We start from the raw sequence: 19281 nt of genomic DNA on the forward strand, positions 1-19281 counted from the left end.
ATTAATTAAGTTTTGGGGGTATAGCTCAGTGGCAGAGCATTTGACTGCAGATCAAGAGGTCCTTGGTTCAACTCCGAGTGCCCCCTGAAGATAAATCTTTTTAAACCAAATAATTCTAGCTTTATTACTTGTTTATCCATTAAAACATTTTAGGCATATAACGTTGAATGCATATTGATGTGCTTTCTTCATATGAAATCTATTTAAAAAATCAGCCAAAAGGTCGAAAAACGTTGTCTGTAAAAAGTCAATGTAAAAAATCTTTAAGATGATACTTTTAGCACTTTGGAAGACTCTAAAACTAAGAATTGACTTGTAAAATAAAAATTCCTGATTATTTGTCTGTACTTTTTGAATTCATTAAAGATTTTTAGAGAAGAAAAATGCATCGGAAAGAAAAAAGAATCACAATGTAAAACTTTGTAAAGTTCTTATAGCTTTAATGTAATTTAAAAAAAAAAAAAAAAAAGAGTGTGCATTACTTAAGTTTTGGGGGTATAGCTCAGTGGCAGAGCATTTGACTGCAGATCAAGAGGTCCTTGGTTCAACTCCGAGTGCCCCCTGAAGATAAATCTTTTTAAACCAAATAATTCTAGCTTTATTACTTGTTTATCCATTAAAACATTTTAGGCATATAATGTTGAATGCATATTGATGTGCTTTCTTCATATGAAATCTATTTAAAAAATCAACCAAAAGGTCGAAAAATGTTGTCTGAAAAAAGTCAATGTAAAAAATCTATAAGATGATACTTTTAGCACTTTGGAAGACTCTAAAACTAAGAATTGACTTGTAAAATAAAAATTCCTGATTATTTGTCTGTACTTTTTGAATTCATTAAAGATTTTTAAAGAAGAAAAATGCATAGGAAAGAAAAAATAATCACAATGTAAAACTTTGTAAAGTTCTTATAGCTTTAATGTAATTTAAAAAAAAAAAAAAAATGTGCATTACTTGAGTTTTGGGGGTATAGCTCAGTGGCAGAGCATTTGACTGCAGATCAAGAGGTCCTTGGTTCAACTCCGAGTGCGCCCTGAAGATAAATCTTTTTAAACCAAATAATTCTAGCTTTATTACTTGTTTGTCCATTAAAACATTTTAGGCATATAACGTTGAATGCATATTGATGTGCTTTCTTCATATGACATCTATTTAAAAAATCAGCCAAAAGGTCGAAAAACGTTGTCTGTAAAAAGTCAATGTAAAAAATCTATAAGATGATACTTTTAGCACTTTGGAAGACTCTAAAACTAAGAATTGACTTGTAAAATAAAAATTCCTGATTATTTGTCTGTACTTTTTGAATTCATTAAAGATTTTTAGAGAAGAAAAATGCATCGGAAAGAAAAAATAATCACAATGTAAAACTTTGTAAAGTTCTTAAAGCTTTAATGTAATTTAAAAAAAAAAAAAAAAAAGAGTGTGCATTACTTAAGTTTTAGGGGTATAGCTCAGTGGCAGAGCATTTGACTGCAGATCAAGAGGTCCTTGGTTCAACTCCGAGTGCCCCCTGAAGATAAATCTTTTTAAACCAAATAATTCTAGCTTTATTACTTGTTATCCATTAAAACATTTTAGGCATATAACGTTGAATGCATATTGATGTGCTTTCTTCATATGAAATCTATTTAAAAAATCAGCCGAAAGGTCGAAAAACGTTGTCTGTAAAAAGTCAATGTAAAAAATCTATAAGATGATACTTTTAGCACTTTGTAAGACTCTAAAACTAAGAATTGACTTGTAAAATAAAAATTCCTGATTATTTGTCTGTACTTTTTGAATTCATTAAAGATTTTTAGAGAAGAAAAATGCATCGGAAAGAAAAAATAATCACAATGTAAAACTTTGTAAAGTTCTTATAGCTTTAATGTAATTAAAAAAAAAAAAAAAAAAGAGTGTGCATTAATTAAGTTTTGGGGGTGTAGCTCAGTGGCAGAGCATTTGACTGCAGATCAAGAGGTCCTTGGTTCTACTCCGAGTGCCCCCTGAAGATAAATCTTTTTAAACCAAATAATTCTAGCTTTATTACTTGTTTATCCATTAAAACATTTTAGGCATATAACGTTGAATGCATATTGATGTGCTTTCTTCATATGAAATCTATTTAAAAAATCAGCCAAAAGGTCGAAAAACGTTGTCTGTAAAAAGTCAATGTAAAAAATCTATAAGATGATACTTTTAGCACTTTGTAAGACTCTAAAACTAAGAATTGACTTGTAAAATAAAAATTCCTGATTATTTGTCTGTACTTTTTGAATTCATTAAAGATTTTTAGAGAAGAAAAATGCATCGGAAAGAAAAAATAATCACAATGTAAAACTTTGTAAAGTTCTTATAGCTTTAATGTAATTAAAAAAAAAAAAAAAAAAGAGTGTGCATTAATTAAGTTTTGGGGGTATAGCTCAGTGGCAGAGCATTTGACTGCAGATCAAGAGGTCCTTGGTTCAACTCCGAGTGCCCCCTGAAGATAAATCTTTTTAAACCAAATAATTCTAGCTTTATTACTTGTTTATCCATTAAAACATTTTAGGCATATAACGTTGAATGCATATTGATGTGCTTTCTTCATATGAAATCTATTTAAAAAATCAGCCAAAAGGTCGAAAAACGTTGTCTGTAAAAAGTCAATGTAAAAAATCTATAAGATGATACTTTTAGCACTTCGGAAGACTCTAAAACTAAGAATTGACTTGTAAAATGAAAATTCCTGATTATTTGTCTGTACTTTTTGAATTCATTAAAGATTTTTAGAGAAGAAAAATGCATCGGAAAGAAAAAATAATCACAATGTAAAACTTTGTAAAGTTCTTATAGCTTTAATGTAATTAAAAAAAAAAAAAAAAAAGAGTGTGCATTAATTAAGTTTTGGGGGTGTAGCTCAGTGGCAGAGCATTTGACTGCAGATCAAGAGGTCCTTGGTTCTACTCCGAGTGCCCCCTGAAGATAAATCTTTTTAAACCAAATAATTCTAGCTTTATTACTTGTTTATCCATTAAAACATTTTAGGCATATAACGTTGAATGCATATTGATGTGCTTTCTTCATATGAAATCTATTTAAAAAATCAGCCAAAAGGTCGAAAAACGTTGTCTGTAAAAAGTCAATGTAAAAAATCTATAAGATGATACTTTTAGCACTTTGTAAGACTCTAAAACTAAGAATTGACTTGTAAAATAAAAATTCCTGATTATTTGTCTGTACTTTTTGAATTCATTAAAGATTTTTAGAGAAGAAAAATGCATCGGAAAGAAAAAATAATCACAATGTAAAACTTTGTAAAGTTCTTATAGCTTTAATGTAATTAAAAAAAAAAAAAAAAAAGAGTGTGCATTAATTAAGTTTTGGGGGTATAGCTCAGTGGCAGAGCATTTGACTGCAGATCAAGAGGTCCTTGGTTCAACTCCGAGTGCCCCCTGAAGATAAATCTTTTTAAACCAAATAATTCTAGCTTTATTACTTGTTTATCCATTAAAACATTTTAGGCATATAACGTTGAATGCATATTGATGTGCTTTCTTCATATGAAATCTATTTAAAAAATCAGCCAAAAGGTCGAAAAACGTTGTCTGTAAAAAGTCAATGTAAAAAATCTATAAGATGATACTTTTAGCACTTTGGAAGACTCTAAAACTAAGAATTGACTTGTAAAATAAAAATTCCTGATTATTTGTCTGTACTTTTTGAATTCATTAAAGATTTTTAAAGAAGAAAAATGCATCGGAAAGAAAAAATAATCAGAATGTAAAACTTTGTAAAGTTCTTATAGCTTTAATGTAATTAAAAAAAAAAAAAAAAAAAAGAGAGTGCATTACTTAAGTTTTGGGGGTATAGCTCAGTGGCAGAGCATTTGACTACAGATTAAGAGGTCCTTGGTTCAACTCCGAGTGCCCCCTGAAGATAAATCTTTTTAAACCAAATAATTCTAGCTTTATTACTTGTTTATCCATTAAAACATTTTAGGCATATAACATTGAATGCATATTGATGTGCTTTCTTCATATGAAATCTATTTAAAAAATCAGCCAAAAGATCGAAAAACGTTGTCTGTAAAAAGTCAATGTAAAAAATCTATAAGATGATACTTTTAGCACTTTGGAAGACTCTAAAACTAAGAATTGACTTGTAAAATAAAAATTCCTGGTTATTTGTCTGTACTTTTTGAATTCATTAAAGATTTTTAGAGAAGAAAAATGCATCGGAAAGAAAAAAGAATCACAATGTAAAACTTTGTAAAGTTCTTATAGCTTTAATGTAATTTAAAAGAAAAAAAAAAAAGAGTGTGCATTACTTAAGTTTTGGGGGTATAGCTCAGTGGCAGAGCATTTGACTGCAGATCAAGAGGTCCTTGGTTCAACTCCGAGTGCCCCCTGAAGATAAATCTTTTTAAGCCAAATAATTCTAGCTTTATTATTTGTTTATCCATTAAAACATTTTAGGCATATAATGTTGAATGCATATTGATGTGCTTTCTTCATATGAAATCTGTTTAAAAAATCAGCCAAAAGGTCGAAAAATGTTGTCGGAAAAAAGTCAATGTTAAAAATCTATAAGATGATACTTTTAGCACTTTGGAAGACACTAAAACTAAGAATTGACTTGTAAAATAAAAATTCCTGATTATTTGTCTGTACTTTTTGAATTCATTAAAGATTTTTAAAGAAGAAAAATGCATCGGAAAGAAAAAATAATCACAATGTAAAACTTTGTAAAGTTCTTAAAGCTTTAATGTAATTAAAAAAAAAAAAAAAAAAGAGTGTGCATTACTTAAGTTTTGAAGGTATAGCTCAGTGGCAGAGCATTTGACTGCAAATCAAGAGGTCCTTGGTTCAACTCCGAATGCCCCCTGAAGATAAATCTTTTTAAACCAAATAATTCTAGCTTTATTACATGTTTATCCATTAAAACATTTTAGGCATATAACGTTGAATGCATATTGATGTGCTTTCTTCATATGAAATCTATTTAAAAAATCAGCCAAAAGGTCGAAAAACGTTGTCTGTAAAAAAAAAGTCAATGTAAAAAATCTATAAGATGATACTTTTAGCACTTTGTAAGACTCTAAAACTAAGAATTGACTTGTAAAATAAAAATTCCTGATTATTTGTCTGTACTTTTTGAATTCATTAAAGATTTTTAGAGAAGAAAAATGCATCGGAAAGAAAAAATAATCACAATGTAAAACTTTGTAAAGTTCTTATAGCTTTAATGTAATTAAAAAAAAAAAAAAAAAAAAAAAAGAGGGTGCATTACTTAAGTTTTGGGGGTATAGCTCAGTGGCAGAGCATTTGACTGCAGATCAAGAGGTCCTTGGTTCAACTCCGAGTGCCCACTGAAGAAAAATCTTTTTAAACCAAATTATTCTAGCTTTATTACTTGTTTATCCATTAAAACATTTTAGGCATATAACATTGAATGCATATTGATGTGCTTTCTTCATATGAAATCTATTTAAAAAATCAGCCAAAAGGTCGAAAAACGTTGTCTGTAAAAAGTCAATGTAAAAAATCTATAAGATGATACTTTTAGCACTTTGGAAGACTCTAAAACTAAGAATTGACTTGTAAAATAAAAATTCCTGATTATTTGTCTGTACTTTTTGAATTCATTAAAGATTTTTAGAGAAGAAAAATGCATCGGAAAGAAAAAAGAATCACAATGTAAAACTTTGTAAAGTTCTTATAGCTTTAATGTAATTTAAAAGAAAAAAAAAAAAAGAGTGTGCATTACTTAAGTTTTGGGGGTATAGCTCAGTGGCAGAGCATTTGACTGCAGATCTAGAGGTCCTTGGTTCAACTCCGAGTGCCCCCTGAAGATAAATCTTTTTAAACCAAATAATTCTAGCTTTATTATTTGTTTATCCATTAAAACATTTTAGGCATATAATGTTGAATGCATATTGATGTGCTTTCTTCATATGAAATCTGTTTAAAAAATCAGCCAAAAGGTCGAAAAATGTTGTCGGAAAAAAGTCAATGTTAAAAATCTATAAGATGATACTTTTAGCACTTTGGAAGACACTAAAACTAAGAATTGACTTGTAAAATAAAAATTCCTGATTATTTGTCTGTACTTTTTGAATTCATTAAAGATTTTTAAAGAAGAAAAATGCATCGGAAAGAAAAAATAATCACAATGTAAAACTTTGTAAAGTTCTTAAAGCTTTAATGTAATTAAAAAAAAAAAAAAAAAGAGTGTGCATTACTTAAGTTTTGGGGGTATAGCTCAGTGGCAGAGCATTTGACTGCAGATCAAGAGGTCCTTGGTTCAACTCCGAGTGCCCCCTGAAGATAAATCTTTTTAAACCAAAATTATTCTAGCTTTATTACTTGTTTATCCATTAAAACATTTTAGGCATATAACGTTGAATGCATATTGATGTGCTTTCTTCATATGAAATCTATTTAAAAAATCAGCCAAAAGGTCGAAAAACATTGTCTGTAAAAAGTCAATGTAAAAAATCTATAAGATGATACTTTTAGCACTTTGGAAGACTCTAAAACTAAGAATTGACTTGTAAAATAAAAATTCCTGATTATTTGTCTGTACTTTTTGAATTCATTAAAGATTTTTAGAGAAGAAAAATGCATCGGAAAGAAAAAAGAATCACAATGTAAAACTTTGTAAAGTTCTTATAGCTTTAATGTAATTTAAAAAAAAAAAAAAAAAAGTGTGCATTACTTAAGTTTTGGGGGTATAGCTCAGTGGCAGAGCTATTTGACTGCAGATCAAGAGGTCCTTGGTTCAACTCCGAGTGCGCCCTGAAGATAAATCTTTTTAAACCAAATAATTCTAGCTTTATTACTTGTTTATCCATTAAAACATTTTAGGCATATAACGTTGAATGCATATTTATGTGCTTTCTTCATATGAAATCTATTTAAAAAATCAGCCAAAAGGTCGAAAAACGTTGTCTGTAAAAAGTCAATGTAAAAAATCTTTAAGATGATACTTTTAGCACTTTGGAAGACTCTAAAACTAAGAATTGACTTGTAAAATAAAAATTCCTGATTATTTGTCTGTACTTTTTGAATTCATTAAAGATTTTTAGAGAAGAAAAATGCATCGGAAAGAAAAAATAATCACAATGTAAAACTTTGTAAAGTTCTTATAGCTTTAATGTAATTTAAAAGAAAAAAAAAAAAAGAGTGTGCATTGCTTAAGTTTTGGGGGTATAGCTCAGTGGCAGAGCATTTGACTGCAGATCAAGAGGTCCTTGGTTCAACTCCGAGTGCCCCCTGAAGATAAATCTTTTTAAACCAAATAATTCTTGCTTTATTACTTGTTTATCCATTAAAACATTTTAGGCATATAATGTTGAATGCATATTGATGTGCTTTCTTCATATGAAATCTATTTAAAAAATCAGCCAAAAGGTCGAAAAATGTTGTCGGAAAAAAGTCAATGTAAAAAATCTATAAGATGATACTTTTAGCACTTTGGAAGACACTAAAACTAAGAATTGACTTGTAAAATAAAAATTCCTGATTATTTGTCTGTACTTTTTGAATTCATTAAAGATTTTTAAAGAAGAAAAATGCATCGGAAAGAAAAAATAATCAGAATGTAAAACTTTGTAAAGTTCTTATAGCTTTAATGTAATTAAAAAAAAAAAAAAAAAAAAGAGAGTGCATTACTTAAGTTTTGGGGGTATAGCTCAGTGGCAGAGCATTTGACTACAGATTAAGAGGTCCTTGGTTCAACTCCGAGTGCCCCCTGAAGATAAATCTTTTTAAACCAAATAATTCTAGCTTTATTACTTGTTTATCCATTAAAACATTTTAGGCATATAACGTTGAATGCATATTGATGTGCTTTCTTCATATGAAATCTATTTAAAAAATCAGCCAAAAGATCGAAAAACGTTGTCTGTAAAAAGTCAATGTAAAAAATCTATAAGATGATACTTTTAGCACTTTGGAAGACTCTAAAACTAAGAATTGACTTGTAAAATAAAAATTCCTGATTATTTGTCTGTACTTTTTGAATTCAATAAAGATTTTTAGAGAAGAAAAATGCATCGGAAAGAAAAAATAATCACAATGTAAAACTTTGTAAAGTTCTTAAAGCTTTAATGTAATTTAAAAAAAAAAAAAAAAAAGAGTGTGCATTACTTAAGTTTTGGGGGTATAGCTCAGTGGCAAAGCATTTGACTGCAGATCAAGAGGTCCTTGGTTCAACTCCGAGTGCCCCCTGAAGATAAATCTTTTTAAACCAAATAATTCTAGCTTTATTACTTGTTTATCCATTAAAACATTTTAGGCATATAACGTTGAATGCATATTGATGTGCTTTCTTCATATGAAATCTATTTAAAAAATCAGCCAAAAGGTCGAAAAACGTTGTCTGTAAAAAGTCAATGTAAAAAATCTATAAGATGATACTTTTAGCACTTTGGAAGACTCTAAAACTAAGAATTGACTTGTAAAATAAAAATTCCTGATTATTTGTCTGTACTTTTTGAATTCAATAAAGATTTTTAGAGAAGAAAAATGCATCGGAAAGAAAAAATAATCACAATGTAAAACTTTGTAAAGTTCTTAAAGCTTTAATGTAATTTAAAAAAAAAAAAAAAAAAGAGTGTGCATTACTTAAGTTTTTCGGGGTATAGCTCAGTGGCAGAGCATTTGACTGCAGATCAAGAGGTCCTTGGTTCAACTCCGAGTGCCCCCTGAAGATAAATCTTTTTAAACCAAATAATTCTAGCTTTATTACTTGTTTATCCATTAAAACATTTTAGGCATATAACGTTGAATGCATATTGATGTGCTTTCTTCATATGAAATCTATTTAAAAAATCAGCCAAAAGGTCGAAAAACGTTGTCTGTAAAAAGTCAATGTAAAAAATCTATAAGATGATACTTTTAGCACTTTGGAAGACTCTAAAACTAAGAATTGACTTGTAAAATAAAAATTCCTGATTATTTGTCTGTACTTTTTGAATTCATTAAAGATTTTTAGAGAAGAAAAATGCATCGGAAAGAAAAAATAATCACAATGTAAAACTTTGTAAAGTTCTTATAGCTTTAATGTAATTTAAAAAAAAAAAAAAAAAAGAGTGTGCATTACTTAAGTTTTGGGGGTATATCTCAGTGGCAGAGCATTTGACTGCAGATCAAGAGGTCCTTGGTTCAACTCCGAGTGCCCCCTGAAGATAAATCTTTTTAAACCAAATTATTCTAGCTTTATTACTTGTTTATCCATTAAAACATTTTAGGCATATAACGTTGAATGCATATTGATGTGCTTTCTTCATATGAAATCTATTTAAAAAATCAGCCAAAAGGTCGAAAAACGTTGTCTGTAAAAAGTCAATGTAAAAAATCTATAAGATGATACTTTTAGCACTTTGGAGGACTCTAAAACTAAGAATTGACTTGTAAAATAAAAATTCCTGATTATTTGTCTGTACTTTTTGAATTCATTAAAGATTTTTAGAGAAGAAAAATGCATCGGAAAGAAAAAATAATCACAATGTAAAACTTTGTAAAGTTCTTATAGCTTTAATGTAATTTAAAAGAAAAAAAAAAAAGAGTGTGCATTACTTAAGTTTTGGGGGTATAGCTCAGTGGCAGAGCATTTGACTGCAGATCAAGAGGTCCTTGGTTCAACTCCGAGTGCCCCCTGAAGATAAATCTTTTTAAACCAAATAATTCTAGCTTTATTACTTGTTTATCCATTAAAACATTTTAGGCATATAATGTTGAATGCATATTGATGTGCTTTCTTCATATGAAATCTATTTAAAAAATCAGCCAAAAGGTCGAAAAATGTTGTCGGAAAAAAGTCAATGTAAAAAATCTATAAGATGATACTTTTAGCACTTTGGAAGACTCTAAAACTAAGAATTGACTTGTAAAATAAAAATTCCTGATTATTTGTCTGTACTTTTTGAATTCATTAAAGATTTTTAGAGAAGAAAAATGCATCGGAAAGAAAAAATAATCACAATGTAAAACTTTGTAAAGTTCTTAAAGCTTTAATGTAATTTAAAAAAAAAAAAAAAAAAGAGTGTGCATTACTTAAGTTTTAGGGGTATAGCTCAGTGGCAGAGCATTTGACTGCAGATCAAGAGGTCCTTGGTTCAACTCCGAGTGCCCCCTGAAGATAAATCTTTTTAAACCAAATAATTCTAGCTTTATTACTTGTTATCCATTAAAACATTTTAGGCATATAACGTTGAATGCATATTGATGTGCTTTCTTCATATGAAATCTATTTAAAAAATCAGCCGAAAGGTCGAAAAACGTTGTCTGTAAAAAGTCAATGTAAAAAATCTATAAGATGATACTTTTAGCACTTTGTAAGACTCTAAAACTAAGAATTGACTTGTAAAATAAAAATTCCTGATTATTTGTCTGTACTTTTTGAATTCATTAAAGATTTTTAGAGAAGAAAAATGCATCGGAAAGAAAAAATAATCACAATGTAAAACTTTGTAAAGTTCTTATAGCTTTAATGTAATTAAAAAAAAAAAAAAAAAAGAGTGTGCATTAATTAAGTTTTGGGGGTGTAGCTCAGTGGCAGAGCATTTGACTGCAGATCAAGAGGTCCTTGGTTCAACTCCGAGTGCCCCCTGAAGATAAATCTTTTTAAACCAAATAATTCTAGCTTTATTACTTGTTTATCCATTAAAACATTTTAGGCATATAACGTTGAATGCATATTGATGTGCTTTCTTCATATGAAATCTATTTAAAAAATCAGCCAAAAGGTCGAAAAACGTTGTCTGTAAAAAGTCAATGTAAAAAATCTATAAGATGATACTTTTAGCACTTCGGAATACTCTAAAACTAAGAATTGACTTGTAAAATGAAAATTCCTGATTATTTGTCTGTACTTTTTGAATTCATTAAAGATTTTTAGAGAAGAAAAATGCATCGGAAAGAAAAAATAATCACAATGTTAAACTTTGTAAAGTTCTTATAGCTTTAATGTAATTAAAAAAAAAAAAAAAAAAAAAAGAGTGTGCATTACTTAAGTTTTAGGGGTATAGCTCAGTGGCAGAGCATTTGACTGCAGATCAAGAGGTCCTTGGTTCAACTCCGAGTGCCCCCTGAAGATAAATCTTTTTAAACCAAATAATTCTAGCTTTATTACTTGTTATCCATTAAAACATTTTAGGCATATAACGTTGAATGCATATTGATGTGCTTTCTTCATATGAAATCTATTTAAAAAATCAGCCAAAAGGTCGAAAAACGTTGTCTGTAAAAAGTCAATGTAAAAAATCTATAAGATGATACTTTTAGCACTTTGGAGGACTCTAAAACTAAGAATTGACTTGTAAAATAAAAATTCCTGATTATTTGTCTGTACTTTTTGAATTCATTAAAGATTTTTAGAGAAGAAAAATGCATCGGAAAGAAAAAATAATCACAATGTAAAACTTTGTAAAGTTCTTATAGCTTTAATGTAATTAAAAAAAAAAAAAAAAAAAAAAAAAGAGGGTGCATTACTTAAGTTTTGGGGGTATAGCTCAGTGGCAGAGCATTTGACTGCAGACCAAGAGGTCCTTGGTTCAACTCCGAGTGCCCACTGAAGAAAAATCTTTTTAAACCAAATTATTCTAGCTTTATTACTTGTTTATCCATTAAAACATTTTAGGCATATAACATTGAATGCATATTGATGTGCTTTCTTCATATGAAATCTATTTAAAAAATCAGCCAAAAGGTCGAAAAACGTTGTCTGTAAAAAGTCAATGTAAAAAATCTATAAGATGATACTTTTAGCACTTTGGAAGACTCTAAAACTAAGAATTGACTTGTAAAATAAAAATTCCTGATTATTTGTCTGTACTTTTTGAATTCATTAAAGATTTTTAGAGAAGAAAAATGCATCGGAAAGAAAAAAGAATCACAATGTAAAACTTTGTAAAGTTCTTATAGCTTTAATGTAATTTAAAAGAAAAAAAAAAAAAGAGTGTGCATTACTTAAGTTTTGGGGGTATAGCTCAGTGGCAGAGCATTTGACTGCAGATCTAGAGGTCCTTGGTTCAACTCCGAGTGCCCCCTGAAGATAAATCTTTTTAAACCAAATAATTCTAGCTTTATTATTTGTTTATCCATTAAAACATTTTAGGCATATAATGTTGAATGCATATTGATGTGCTTTCTTCATATGAAATCTGTTTAAAAAATCAGCCAAAAGGTCGAAAAATGTTGTCGGAAAAAAGTCAATGTTAAAAATCTATAAGATGATACTTTTAGCACTTTGGAAGACACTAAAACTAAGAATTGACTTGTAAAATAAAAATTCCTGATTATTTGTCTGTACTTTTTGAATTCATTAAAGATTTTTAAAGAAGAAAAATGCATCGGAAAGAAAAAATAATCACAATGTAAAACTTTGTAAAGTTCTTAAAGCTTTAATGTAATTAAAAAAAAAAAAAAAAAGAGTGTGCATTACTTAAGTTTTGGGGGTATAGCTCAGTGGCAGAGCATTTGACTGCAGATCAAGAGGTCCTTGGTTCAACTCCGAGTGCCCCCTGAAGATAAATCTTTTTAAACCAAAATTATTCTAGCTTTATTACTTGTTTATCCATTAAAACATTTTAGGCATATAACGTTGAATGCATATTGATGTGCTTTCTTCATATGAAATCTATTTAAAAAATCAGCCAAAAGGTCGAAAAACATTGTCTGTAAAAAGTCAATGTAAAAAATCTATAAGATGATACTTTTAGCACTTTGGAAGACTCTAAAACTAAGAATTGACTTGTAAAATAAAAATTCCTGATTATTTGTCTGTACTTTTTGAATTCATTAAAGATTTTTAGAGAAGAAAAATGCATCGGAAAGAAAAAAGAATCACAATGTAAAACTTTGTAAAGTTCTTATAGCTTTAATGTAATTTAAAAAAAAAAAAAAAAAAGTGTTCATTACTTAAGTTTTGGGGGTATAGCTCAGTGGCAGAGCTATTTGACTGCAGATCAAGAGGTCCTTGGTTCAACTCCGAGTGCGCCCTGAAGATAAATCTTTTTAAACCAAATAATTCTAGCTTTATTACTTGTTTATCCATTAAAACATTTTAGGCATATAACGTTGAATGCATATTTATGTGCTTTCTTCATATGAAATCTATTTAAAAAATCAGCCAAAAGGTCGAAAAACGTTGTCTGTAAAAAGTCAATGTAAAAAATCTTTAAGATGATACTTTTAGCACTTTAGAAGACTCTAAAACTAAGAATTGACTTGTAAAATAAAAATTCCTGATTATTTGTCTGTACTTTTTGAATTCATTAAAGATTTTTAGAGAAGAAAAATGCATCGGAAAGAAAAAAGAATCACAATGTAAAACTTTGTAAAGTTCTTATAGCTTTAATGTAATTTAAAAAAAAAAAAAAAAAGAGTGTGCATTACTTAAGTTTTGGGGGTATAGCTCAGTGGCAGAGCATTTGACTGCAGATCAAGAGGTCCTTGGTTCAACTCCGAGTGCCCCCTGAAGATAAATCTTTTTAAACTAAATAATTCTAGCTTTATTACTTGTTTATCCATTAAAACATTTTAGGCATATAACGTTGAATGCATATTGATGTGCTTTCTTCATATGAAATCTATTTAAAAAATCAGAAAAAAGGTCGAAAAACGTTGTCTGTAAAAAGTCAATGTAAAAAATCTATAAGATGATACTTTTAGCACTTTGGAAGACTCTAAAACTAAGAATTGACTTGTAAAATAAAAATTCCTGATTATTTGTCTGTACTTTTTGAATTCATTAAAGATTTTTAGAGAAGAAAAATGCATCGGAAAGAAAAAATAATCACAATGTAAAACTTTGTAAAGTTCTTATAGCTTTAATGTAATTTAAAAGAAAAAAAAAAAAAGAGTGTGCATTGCTTAAGTTTTGGGGGTATAGCTCAGTGGCAGAGCATTTGACTGCAGATCAAGAGGTCCTTGGTTCAACTCCGAGTGCCCCCTGAAGATAAATCTTTTTAAACCAAATAATTCTTGCTTTATTACTTGTTTATCCATTAAAACATTTTAGGCATATAATGTTGAATGCATATTGATGTGCTTTCTTCATATGAAATCTATTTAAAAAATCAGCCAAAAGGTCGAAAAATGTTGTCGGAAAAAAGTCAATGTAAAAAATCTATAAGATGATACTTTTAGCACTTTGGAAGACACTAAAACTAAGAATTGACTTGTAAAATAAAAATTCCTGATTATTTGTCTGTACTTTTTGAATTCATTAAAGATTTTTAAAGAAGAAAAATGCATCGGAAAGAAAAAATAATCAGAATGTAAAACTTTGTAAAGTTCTTATAGCTTTAATGTAATTAAAAAAAAAAAAAAAAAAAAGAGAGTGCATTACTTAAGTTTTGGGGGTATAGCTCAGTGGCAGAGCATTTGACTACAGATTAAGATGTCCTTGGTTCAACTCCGAGTGCCCCCTGAAGATAAATCTTTTTAAACCAAATAATTCTAGCTTTATTACTTGTTTATCCATTAAAACATTTTAGGCATATAACGTTGAATGCATATTGATGTGCTTTCTTCATATGAAATCTATTTAAAAAATCAGCCAAAAGATCGAAAAACGTTGTCTGTAAAAAGTCAATGTAAAAAATCTATAAGATGATACTTTTAGCACTTTGGAAGACTCTAAAACTAAGAATTGACTTGTAAAATAAAAATTCCTGATTATTTGTCTGTACTTTTTGAATTCAATAAAGATTTTTAGAGAAGAAAAATGCATCGGAAAGAAAAAATAATCACAATGTAAAACTTTGTAAAGTTCTTAAAGCTTTAATGTAATTTAAAAAAAAAAAAAAAAAAGAGTGTGCATTACTTAAGTTTTGGGGGTATAGCTCAGTGGCAGAGCATTTGACTGCAGATCAAGAGGTCCTTGGTTCAACTCCGAGTGCCCCCTGAAGATAAATCTTTTTAAACCAAATAATTCTAGCTTTATTACTTGTTTATCCATTAAAACATTTTAGGCATATAACGTTGAATGCATATTGATGTGCTTTCTTCATATGAAATCTATTTAAAAAATCAGCCAAAAGGTCGAAAAACGTTGTCTGTAAAAAGTCAATGTAAAAAATCTATAAGATGATACTTTTAGCACTTTGGAAGACTCTAAAACTAAGAATTGACTTGTAAAATAAAAATTCCTGATTATTTGTCTGTACTTTTTGAATTCAATAAAGATTTTTAGAGAAGAAAAATGCATCGGAAAGAAAAAATAATCACAATGTAAAACTTTGTAAAGTTCTTAAAGCTTTAATGTAATTTAAAAAAAAAAAAAAAAAAGAGTGTGCATTACTTAAGTTTTGGGGGTATAGCTCAGTGGCAGAGCATTTGACTGCAGATCAAGAGGTCCTTGGTTCAACTCCGAGTGCCCCCTGAAGATAAATCTTTTTAAACCAAATAATTCTAGCTTTATTACTTGTTTATCCATTAAAACATTTTAGGCATATAACGTTGAATGCATATTGATGTGCTTTCTTCATATGAAATCTATTTAAAAAATCAGCCAAAAGGTCGAAAAACGTTGTCTGTAAAAAGTCAATGTAAAAAATCTATAAGATGATACTTTTAGCACTTTGGAAGACTCTAAAACTAAGAATTGACTTGTAAAATAAAAATTCCTGATTATTTGTCTGTACTTTTTGAATTCATTAAAGATTTTTAGAGAAGAAAAATGCATCGGAAAGAAAAAATAATCACAATGTAAAACTTTGTAAAGTTCTTATAGCTTTAATGTAATTTAAAAAAAAAAAAAAAAAAAAAGAGTGTGCATTACTTAAGTTTTGGGGGTATATCTCAGTGGCAGAGCATTTGACTGCAGATCAAGAGGTCCTTGGTTCAACTCCGAGTGCCCCCTGAAGATAAATGTTTTTAAACCAAATTATTCTAGCTTTATTACTTGTTTATCCATTAAAACATTTTAGGCATATAACGTTGAATGCATATTGATGTGTTTTCTTCATATGAAATCTATTTAAAAAATCAGCCAAAAGGTCGAAAAACGTTGTCTGTAAAAAGTCAATGTAAAAAATCTATAAGATGATACTTTTAGCACTTTGGAAGACTCTAAAACTAAGAATTGACTTGTAAAATAAAAATTCCTGATTATTTGTCTGTACTTTTTGAATTCATTAAAGATTTTTAGAGAAGAAAAATGCATCGGAAAGAAAAAAGAATCACAATGTAAAACTTTGTAAAGTTCTTATATCTTTAATGTAATTTAAAAAAAAAAAAAAAGTGTGCATTAATTAAGTTTTGGGGGTATAGCTCAGTGGCAGAGCCATTTGACTGCAGATCAAGAGGTCCTTGGTTCAACTCCGAGTGCGCCCTGAAGATAAATCTTTTTAAACCAAATAATTCTAGCTTTATTACTTGTTTATCCATTAAAACATTTTAGGCATATAACGTTGAATGCATATTTATGTGCTTTCTTCATATGAAATCTATTTAAAAAATCAGCCAAAAGGTCGAAAAACGTTGTCTGTAAAAAGTCAATGTAAAAAATCTTTAAGATGATACTTTTAGCACTTTGGAAGACTCTAAAACTAAGAATTGACTTGTAAAATAAAAATTCCTGATTATTTGTCTGTACTATTTGAATTCATTAAAGATTTTTAGAGAAGAAAAATGCATCGGAAAGAATAAAGAATCACAATGTAAAACTTTGTAAAGTTCTTATAGCTTTAATGTAATTTAAAAGAAAAAAAAAAAGAAGAGTGTGCATTACTTAAGTTTTGGGGGTATAGCTCAGTGGCAGAGCATTTGACTGCAGATCAAGAGGTTCTTGGTTCAACTCCGAGTGCCCCCTGAAGATATATCTTTTTAAACCAAATAATTCTAGCTTTATTACTTGTTTACCATTAAAACATTTTAGGCATATAATGTTGAATGCATATTGATGTGCTTTCTTCATATGAAATCTATTTAAAAAATCAGCCAAAAGGTCGAAAAATGTTGTCTGAAAAAAGTCAATGTAAAAAATCTATAAGATGATACTTTTAGCACTTTGGAAGACACTAAAATTAAGAATTGACTTGTAAAATAAAAATTCCTGATTATTTGTCTGAACTTTTTGAATTCATTAAAGATTTTTAAAGAAGAAAAATGCATCGGAAAGAAAAAATAATCACAATGTAAAACTTTGTAAAGTTCTTATAGCTTTAATGTAATTTAAAAAAAAAGAGTGTGCATTACTTAAGTTTTGGGGGTATAGCTCAGTGGCAGAGCATTTGACTGCAGATCAAGAGGTCCTTGGTTCAACTCCGAGTGCCCCCTGAAGATAAATCTTTTTAAACCAAATTATTCTAGCTTTATTACTTGTTTATCCATTAAAACATTTTAGGCATATAACGTTGAATGCATATTGATGTGCTTTCTTCATATGAAATCTATTTAAAAAATCAGCCAAAAGGTCAAAAAACGTTGTCTGTAAAAAGTCAATGTAAAAAATCTATAAGATGATACTTTTAGCACTTTGGAAGACTCTAAAACTAAGAATTGACTTGTAAAATAAAAATTCCTGATTATTTGTCTGTACTTTTTGAATTCATTAAAGATTTTTAGAGAAGAAAAATGCATCGGAAAGAAAAAATAATCACAATGTAAAACTTTGTAAAGTTCTTATAGCTTTAATGTAATTTAAAAAAAAAAAAAAAAAAGAGAGTGCATTACTTAAGTTTTGGGGGTATAGCTCAGTGGCAGAGCTATTTGACTGCAGATCAAGAGGTCCTTGGTTCAACTCCGAGTGCGCCCTGAAGATAAATCTTTTTAAACCAAATAATTCTAGCTTTATTACTTGTTTATCCATTAAAACATTTTAGGCATATAACGTTGAATGCATATTGATGTGCTTTCTTCATATGAAATCTATTTAAAAAATCAGCCAAAAGGTCGAAAAACGTTGTCTGTAAAAAGTCAATGTAAAAAATCTTTAAGATGATACTTTTAGAACTTTGGAAGACTCTAAAACTAAGAATTGACTTGTAAAATAAAAATTCCTGATTATTTGTCTGTACTTTTTGAATTCATTAAAGATTTTTAAAGAAGAAAAATGCATCGGAAAGAAAAAATAATCACAATGTAAAACCTTGTAAAGTTCTTATAGCTTTAATGTAATTTAAAAAAAAACAAATAAAAAAGTGTGCATTACTTAAGTTTTGGGGGTATAGCTCAGTGGCAGAGCATTTGACTGCAGATCAAGAGGTCCTTGGTTCAACTCCGAGTGCGCCCTGAAGATAAATCTTTTTAAACCAAATAATTCTAGCTTTATTACTTGTTTATCCATTAAAACATTTTAGGCATATAATGTTGAATGCATATTGATGTTCTTTCTTCATATGAAATCTATTTAAAAAATCAGCCAAAAGGTCGAAAAACGTTGTCTGTAAAAAGTCAATGTAAAAAATCTATAAGATGATACTTTTAGCACTTTGGAAGACTCTAAAACTAAGAATTGACTTGTAAAATAAAAATTCCTGATTATTTGTCTGTACTTTTTGAATTCATTAAAGATTTTTAGAGAAGAAAAATGCATCGGAAAGAAAAAATAATCACAATGTTAAACTTTGTAAAGTTCTTATAGCTTTAATGTAATTAAAAAAATAAAAAAAAAAAAAAAGAGGGTGCATTACTTAAGTTTTGGAGGTATAGCTCAGTGGCAGAGCATTTGACTGCAGATCAAGAGGTCCTTGGTTCAACTCCGAGTGCCCCCTGAAGATAAATCTTTTTAAACCAAATAATTCTAGCTTTATTACTTGTTTATCCATTAAAACATTTTAGGCATATAACGTTGAATGCATATTGATGTGCTTTCTTCATATGAAATCTATTTAAAAAATCAGCCAAAAGGTCGAAAAACGTTGTCTGGAAAAAGTCAATGTAAAAAATCTATAAGATGATACTTTTAGCACTTTGTAAGACTCTAAAACTAAGAATTGACTTGTAAAATAAAAATTCCTGATTATTTGTCTGTACTTTTTGAATTCATTAAAGATTTTTAGAGAAGAAAAATGCATCGGAAAGAAAAAATAATCACAATGTAAAACTTTGTAAAGTTCTTATAGCTTTAATGTAATTTAAAAAAAAAAAAAAAAAGTGTGCATTACTTAAGTTTTGGGGGTATAGCTCAGTGGCAGAGCTATTTGACTGCAGATCAAGAGATCCTTGATTCAACTCCGAGTGTGCCCTGAAGATAAATCTTTTTAAACCAAATAATTCTAGCTTTATTACTTGTTTATCCATTAAAACATTTTAGGCATATAACGTTGAATGCATATTTATGTGCTTTCTTCATATGAAATCTATTTAA

General features: G+C 28.8%; 20 non-coding genes across 20 annotated transcripts; all 20 read left to right on the forward strand.

The window, feature by feature from the left end:
- The first annotated feature begins 14 nt into the window (after positions 1 to 14).
- TRNAC-GCA (transfer RNA cysteine (anticodon GCA)) lies at positions 15 to 86 on the forward strand. The gene has a single exon. It is a non-coding gene; the product is annotated as a tRNA-Cys (tRNA).
- A 405-nt stretch (positions 87 to 491) lies between these two features.
- On the forward strand, positions 492 to 563 carry TRNAC-GCA (transfer RNA cysteine (anticodon GCA)). The gene has a single exon. It is a non-coding gene; the product is annotated as a tRNA-Cys (tRNA).
- Positions 564 to 2391: 1828 nt separating this feature from the next.
- On the forward strand, positions 2392 to 2463 carry TRNAC-GCA (transfer RNA cysteine (anticodon GCA)). The gene has a single exon. It is a non-coding gene; the product is annotated as a tRNA-Cys (tRNA).
- An 880-nt stretch (positions 2464 to 3343) lies between these two features.
- TRNAC-GCA (transfer RNA cysteine (anticodon GCA)) lies at positions 3344 to 3415 on the forward strand. The gene has a single exon. It is a non-coding gene; the product is annotated as a tRNA-Cys (tRNA).
- A 406-nt stretch (positions 3416 to 3821) lies between these two features.
- On the forward strand, positions 3822 to 3893 carry TRNAC-ACA (transfer RNA cysteine (anticodon ACA)). Its single transcript has one exon. It is a non-coding gene; the product is annotated as a tRNA-Cys (tRNA).
- A 404-nt stretch (positions 3894 to 4297) lies between these two features.
- TRNAC-GCA (transfer RNA cysteine (anticodon GCA)) lies at positions 4298 to 4369 on the forward strand. Its single transcript has one exon. It is a non-coding gene; the product is annotated as a tRNA-Cys (tRNA).
- A 1842-nt stretch (positions 4370 to 6211) lies between these two features.
- On the forward strand, positions 6212 to 6283 carry TRNAC-GCA (transfer RNA cysteine (anticodon GCA)). The gene has a single exon. It is a non-coding gene; the product is annotated as a tRNA-Cys (tRNA).
- An 882-nt stretch (positions 6284 to 7165) lies between these two features.
- Positions 7166 to 7237, forward strand: TRNAC-GCA (transfer RNA cysteine (anticodon GCA)). The gene has a single exon. It is a non-coding gene; the product is annotated as a tRNA-Cys (tRNA).
- Positions 7238 to 7643: 406 nt separating this feature from the next.
- TRNAC-ACA (transfer RNA cysteine (anticodon ACA)) lies at positions 7644 to 7715 on the forward strand. The gene has a single exon. It is a non-coding gene; the product is annotated as a tRNA-Cys (tRNA).
- Positions 7716 to 8120: 405 nt separating this feature from the next.
- Positions 8121 to 8192, forward strand: TRNAC-GCA (transfer RNA cysteine (anticodon GCA)). Its single transcript has one exon. It is a non-coding gene; the product is annotated as a tRNA-Cys (tRNA).
- Positions 8193 to 9551: 1359 nt separating this feature from the next.
- On the forward strand, positions 9552 to 9623 carry TRNAC-GCA (transfer RNA cysteine (anticodon GCA)). The gene has a single exon. It is a non-coding gene; the product is annotated as a tRNA-Cys (tRNA).
- Positions 9624 to 10503: 880 nt separating this feature from the next.
- On the forward strand, positions 10504 to 10575 carry TRNAC-GCA (transfer RNA cysteine (anticodon GCA)). Its single transcript has one exon. It is a non-coding gene; the product is annotated as a tRNA-Cys (tRNA).
- A 1842-nt stretch (positions 10576 to 12417) lies between these two features.
- TRNAC-GCA (transfer RNA cysteine (anticodon GCA)) lies at positions 12418 to 12489 on the forward strand. Its single transcript has one exon. It is a non-coding gene; the product is annotated as a tRNA-Cys (tRNA).
- Positions 12490 to 13370: 881 nt separating this feature from the next.
- TRNAC-GCA (transfer RNA cysteine (anticodon GCA)) lies at positions 13371 to 13442 on the forward strand. Its single transcript has one exon. It is a non-coding gene; the product is annotated as a tRNA-Cys (tRNA).
- A 405-nt stretch (positions 13443 to 13847) lies between these two features.
- Positions 13848 to 13919, forward strand: TRNAC-GCA (transfer RNA cysteine (anticodon GCA)). Its single transcript has one exon. It is a non-coding gene; the product is annotated as a tRNA-Cys (tRNA).
- A 406-nt stretch (positions 13920 to 14325) lies between these two features.
- Positions 14326 to 14397, forward strand: TRNAC-ACA (transfer RNA cysteine (anticodon ACA)). The gene has a single exon. It is a non-coding gene; the product is annotated as a tRNA-Cys (tRNA).
- A 405-nt stretch (positions 14398 to 14802) lies between these two features.
- Positions 14803 to 14874, forward strand: TRNAC-GCA (transfer RNA cysteine (anticodon GCA)). The gene has a single exon. It is a non-coding gene; the product is annotated as a tRNA-Cys (tRNA).
- Positions 14875 to 15279: 405 nt separating this feature from the next.
- Positions 15280 to 15351, forward strand: TRNAC-GCA (transfer RNA cysteine (anticodon GCA)). Its single transcript has one exon. It is a non-coding gene; the product is annotated as a tRNA-Cys (tRNA).
- A 1359-nt stretch (positions 15352 to 16710) lies between these two features.
- On the forward strand, positions 16711 to 16782 carry TRNAC-GCA (transfer RNA cysteine (anticodon GCA)). The gene has a single exon. It is a non-coding gene; the product is annotated as a tRNA-Cys (tRNA).
- A 395-nt stretch (positions 16783 to 17177) lies between these two features.
- Positions 17178 to 17249, forward strand: TRNAC-GCA (transfer RNA cysteine (anticodon GCA)). Its single transcript has one exon. It is a non-coding gene; the product is annotated as a tRNA-Cys (tRNA).
- The last annotated feature ends 2032 nt before the right edge of the window (positions 17250 to 19281 follow it).

The sequence above is a fragment of the Phyllobates terribilis genome, unplaced genomic scaffold (genome assembly GCF_046119375.1).
Source record: "Phyllobates terribilis strain yellow unplaced genomic scaffold, ASM4611937v1 Scaffold_1__5_contigs__length_1240528914, whole genome shotgun sequence".
Lineage (NCBI taxonomy): Eukaryota > Metazoa > Chordata > Amphibia > Anura > Dendrobatidae > Phyllobates > Phyllobates terribilis.